Source organism: Zea mays, chromosome 2 (genome assembly GCF_902167145.1).
Source record: "Zea mays cultivar B73 chromosome 2, Zm-B73-REFERENCE-NAM-5.0, whole genome shotgun sequence".
NCBI classification, from domain to species: Eukaryota; Viridiplantae; Streptophyta; class Magnoliopsida; order Poales; family Poaceae; genus Zea; species Zea mays.
This window is the reverse complement of record NC_050097.1, coordinates 22,035,573-22,041,576: the sequence shown is the minus strand read 5'-3', so window position 1 is coordinate 22,041,576 and position 6,004 is coordinate 22,035,573.

The window sequence follows — 6,004 nt, the reverse complement described above, 5'->3', positions numbered from 1 at the left end:
CGTCCCCGCCGTGCGTGCCCTCGTCGTGCCCTCGCCGTGCCCTCGCCGTGCCCTTGCCGTGCCCCCGCCGCCTCGCCCCGCGACCCGCCGACTCGTCCGCGACCCGTCAATTCGTCTGCGACCCGTCGTCCCGCCCGTTGGGTATGATTAAGTTTAATATTGTGTTGATTAGATTAATATTTAGTTTTCTTGTGTTAAATTTATGTACGTGTATGATTAGGTTAATATTGAGTATTGATGATTGCCGGCCATCGTGCCGTTGAATTATGTGTGGATGTCAGCCATCGTGCTGAAAATTTAATTTGCAGGATTTCGAAACCTCCCCGTGCAGGGGAGGTGCTGCCGAAATTTCCTGTTATAGGATGGAGGACCGTGAGTGGATGTACACGGGCCGTAGAGGAAGAAACGATGTCACCACTGAATGGATTAGAAAGTCCGATGATTTCGTGGAATGGGCATACGGCGAAGCTGCTAAAGGAGCGAGTCTAGTCCCATGCCCGTGCAGCAATTGTGACAACCGGAAAAGAAAACCAAAGAAGACCATGGTAGAACATATTTGGAAGAATGGATTTACGCCGGGCTATACTCGGTGGATATTTCATGGTGAAGCGCATCGTACGAGAGAGGAGGTGCTGAGACAACGTGTCGAGGATTATGACGCGGATGCGGGGGTAGCGGATATGTTGAACGACTATCAGGAGGCACAGTACACGGGAGGATGTATGGATGACGAGCCAGAGCCGACTGCAAAGGCGTTCTACGACATGTTCGACGCGGCACAGAAGCCCCTTCACGGCCAGACAAAGGTTTCTCAACTGGATGCCATTGGGCGTGTAATGGCGTTCAAGTCGCAGTACAGCATGAGTAGAGACGCATTCGATGGCTTGTTGACGGTTATTGGGAGTCTGCTTCCGGATGATCACGTTCTGCCAAAGAGCATGTACGAGGCACAGAAACTACTTCGTGCACTCAAGATGACGTATGAGCAGATTCATGCTTGTCCGAAGGGCTGCGTGCTATTTAGGAAAGAATACGCAGAGGCAAAGTACTGTCCCAAGTGTAATTCGTCTAGGTTTATGGAGGTAAACTCTGGTGATGGACAGAAGAGGCAGCTCGACATCCCCTTGACAATCCTACGACACCTTCCGTTCATACCGAGGATCCAGCGTCTGTACATGACAGAGGAATCCGCGAAACAGATGACATGGCACAAAAATGGAAAACGATACAATCCTGACAAGATGGTGCACGCATCAGATGGTGAAGCATGGAAACACTTTGATGACATTCACCGTGAGAAAGCCGAAGAGGCTCGTAATGTACGTGTTGCGTTGGCCACAGATGGGTTCAATCCCTATGGAATGAGCGCTGCCCCGTACACATGTTGGCCCGTGTTTGTTATCCCAATCAATCTCCCCCCTGGTGTGTGCTTTCAAAGGCAGAATATATTCGTGTCGTTGATAATTCCCGGACACCCGGGGAACAAAATGGGCGTGTACATGGAGCCTTTGATCGATGAATTGGTACATGCCTGGGAGGAAGGGGTATGGACGTTTGACCGAGCTACGAAGACAAACTTCAGAATGCATGTTTGGTACCAGTACTCCATGCATGACTTACCGGCGTATGGGCTATTCTGTGCCTGGTGTGTTCACGGTAAGTTCCCATGCCCAGTTTGCAAGGAAGCTCTTAGGTTCATTTGGTTGAAAAAGGGTGGCAAATATTCGTCCTTCGATAAACATCGACAATTTCTTCCTGCTGACCATCCATTCCGCCTAGACATCAAGAACTTTACGAAAGGTGTCGTAGTGACAGACCGCCCACCTGCAACGATGACTGGTGCCGAAATTCGTCAACAGATAGATGGGCTCGTGGCCAATACAGAAGGTGGTTTTGTGGGATATGGTGAGCAGCATATGTGGACACATAAGTCTGGCTTGACTCGGCTCCCCTATTATGACGACCTGCTCCTTCCACACAACATTGACGTGATGCACACTGAAAAGAATGTTGCCGAGGCACTGTGGGCAACAATTATGGACATTCCTGATAAGTCAAAGGATAATGTGAAGGCAAGAGTGGATGTGGCAGCGTTATGTGATAGACCAAAACTAGAGATGAAGCCGCCAAGTGGCGGAAAGACATGGAGAAGGCCTAAGGCCGATTTCGCCCTAAGCAGGGCCCAGAGGAAGGAAGTACTTCAGTGGATCAAGATGTTGATGTTCCCTGATGGTTATGCATCTAACCTGAGTAGGGGGGTGAACTTATCTACTATGCGAGTCTTAGGGATGAAGAGTCATGACTTCCACATATGGATTGAACGGATTCTTCTTGCGATGGTTCGAGGCTATGTCCCTGAGCATGTCTGGCTAACGCTTTCAGAGTTGAGCTATTTCTTCCGTCAGCTTTGTGCAAAAGAGTTGTCTCGGACCGTTGTTGCAGACTTGGAAAGATTGGCCCCCGTGTTACTGTGTAAGCTTGAGAAGATATTTCCACCCGGCTTTTTCAATCCAATGCAGCATTTGATTCTTCATCTCCCCTATGAGGCACGAATGGGGGGCCCCGTGCAGGGACGTTGGTGCTATCCAATCGAGAGATGTCTAAAGACTATTCGAAAGAAATGTAGAAATAAATGCAAAATCGAGGCTTCCATTGCAGAGGCATACATTCTAGAGGAGGTCTCAAACTTCACAACAACTTATTATGGTGACAAACTGCCGAGCGTGCATAATCCACCCCCTCGTTACAATGATGGCGACAATGAATCGAACCTTAGCATATTTCGAGGCCAACTCGAAAGCGCAAGTGGCTCGACCACCAAGACCCTGAATCATGAAGAGTGGCGACATATCATGCTATACGTATTGACCAACCTTGAAGAGGTGACGCCATACATGGAACAATTTCTTCATGAATTCTGGCGTCGATCAAGGGACCCCACTCCACAGGAATATGACGCTCTTCTTAGAAAGGGTGCGAGAAATGGGTTGCCCGATTTCATTTCCTGGTTCAAACGTAAGGTACGTGCTTAGTTTGTAAAAGAGATACGTCTTTGAACTCAATTTAGCGTCTTTTAACTTGCGAATACTTGCAGGGCCAAAGAGATCCGTCTATGAGTGCCGAGTTGAGACAAGTAGCCAACGACTTTGCTTATAGGGTCAAGAAATATTCTGGGTATGACGTCAATGGATACCGTTTTCGCACAACACACTACGACCAAAGTCGGCCCAATCGGAAAACAACGTGTTCTGGAGTCTTTACGCCGGGCCTTGACAATGTCGATTATTTTGGACGAATTGAAGAAATATATGAGCTCAATTTTTATGGTTCCAAACCTCTTACTCCAGTGATATTCAAATGTCATTGGTTTGACCCTCAAGTGACGAGACGGACACATTCTAATCTTGGGATAGTCGAAATTCGACAAGATTCCACCTTAGCAGGAGACGATGTCTATATCGTGGCCCAATAGGCCACACAAGTGTATTATCTCCCATATGCGTGTCAAACGAAAGAACATCTTAAGGGTTGGGATGTTGTGTATAAGGTATCGCCGCATGAGAGGTTACCTGTTCCTAACGATGAAGATTACAACTTAGACCCGGACACATATGATGGAGAGTTCTTCCAAGAAGATGGGCTAGAAGGGCGATTTGAGATAGACTTAACAGAAGCTATCGGAATGGACGTAGATATTGAAATGGTTGTTGATGAGGAGGATGATGAGGTGCAAAATGATAATGACTTAGTAATCCTTGAAGGCAATGATGAGGTTGCGTCTTCCGATGGTGTTGAGATTGAAATGCTTGATAGTGATGATGAGAGTTTTGATCCGGCTAACCCCGACACATATGAAGATTATTTTTAATCGATGTAATGCTATATGACTTTTTATTTCGCACCTGTTTTTAAATACATCTTTTTATATGTGCTTATTTGTTTACTCTTAATTGCAGGTTGTTGGACAAATATGGTGGGCGGTTTCCTGAGGAGGAGGAGGGGGAGGAGGAGTAGGACGGCGGCCGATGCAGAGCAGGCAGCGCAGCAGCACGAGGCAGAGCAGGCAGCGCAGCAGCAGGCGGCGCCTCAGGACGACGACGACCAGCAGCAGGACGACGACGACCAGCAGCAGGACGCCTCAGGTTCAGGCGGCTCTAGTTCGAGGAGCATCTACCAGCGAGGCCCCGCGAGTCTCCCGCCGCGTCCCATACTTCGGGACAGACGGCCGTTGATTCGGCCGGAAGGGGAGAGGTATGTAACTTTATGTTCTTCATTCTTGTTCATATTATGTGTTCAAAATCATAATATAAACTAATACTTTTTATTTATCACTTGGACAGGTCTTGGACGGTTTTGGATTATGCTGGGGGTCATCGTCGCCCCCCCCAACAACATCCTCGGCCTGCTGTGCAGGGAACACTTCCCTGGACTTGTGGAGTACGCCGGAGTGACGGGCCCAGCCTTCACCTTCGACCACTACGCCGTCGCCCCCGATGCAGTAGACCGGGACGGCAGGGAATTCAATAACAAGGCGGAGCGGGTGAAGCAAGAGCTGTGGGTAAGTCTTAGTATAATATAAAATATGTCGCATTCGTTGCAAATTCTTGAAATAATGTATGGATACATCGTTTTTGTACGCAGGATTTCTTCAGATGCGATGCTGGATACGAGGCAAGGGCGGATGTGGTGGCCACCACGTGCTGTAAGAAGCTCGTCGTGGACATGCACTATGAGGCTCGCATCCAGGCCATCATCACCTACCACGGCTTCGTCCTTGGGGAGAAGGTGACCAAACCTCAAGCCCGAACCATGTCGTTGACCAGGGAGCAGTACCTGCAGGTAAAGTCATGCATGTTTGGTACCAGTACTCCATGCATGAATTTTATTTTATCTTCTGATATGCACTTTATGTGTTTACTTTGCAGGTGATTCCACATTGGTGCGCCGCACATCCTCTGTGCTGGGAGCAGATGGTGGATAGGTGGTGTTCGGCTGAGTGGGACGAGGCGCACACAGCTAGCCGGGAACGGCGTTTGCAGATGCAAGGCCCCTCGCACCACCAAGGCAGCCGGAGCCTGGGCCAATATGCCGAAGCATGGGTACGCCACCTTTTTTATTTAGATATATAGCACTAAGTTAGATATTATTTCTAACTATCTTGTTGGTTTTCGTTGCAGTCGGCGTCACATGGTGGCAGGCCTTGTTCCACCTTCTCGGCCTATGCTATGGCCCATAAGGGTAAGGCGACGTCCGACGTCACCTACAACCCGGATGACGGGCCCGAGGCCTACACCAACCCCGCCGTCTACAGCCGCCTCCATGACTACACCGCCATGGCGCAGGAGGTCCATGGCCCAGACTATGATCCGAGCACCGAGCCTATCGACCCCGATGTGCTCATGAGGGTCGGAGGAGGCAAGAGACATGGGCGGTACTGGATTGCCGATGGGGCAATCGACTCGTCCTCCACTCCCACTCTGTCTCAGGTGAGAGCAAGGAGCACGGGCTCGAGCCCAGCCATTCGACCTCAGCACGACAGCTCACAGCATCGCATACAGCAACTCGAGGTTAGTGCTTCTAAAACTCGTCCTTCCTTTAGTTATATATCTAGTCTTTGAGTTACTATAACGTTGGCTTGTAATATTACAGACCCAACTAGAAGAGATGGAGGCGAGGATAATGGCGGAGCGGGCGGCGGCTGATCAGAGGATGGCGGAGATGTTCCAGTACATGCAGAGCCTTGGCGCCGTACAGAGCATCGCTCCACCACCTCCATTGTTCCCCCCAGTTGACCCTACTCTCTTCCACACTCCTGTGAGTATCAAAATTGTAGTTAGATGTTTGTAATGCATCTGGTATAACACATGCTATCTCTTCTCTGTGCAGGGCCAATCTAGGGCGGCATCCAACAACCCTCCGGAAGGGTTCAGCCCAACGCAACCCCGGCCAAACCGCCCACCTCCATGAGTCATTGTTTTAGACTTCAGAACTTATGTATAATACT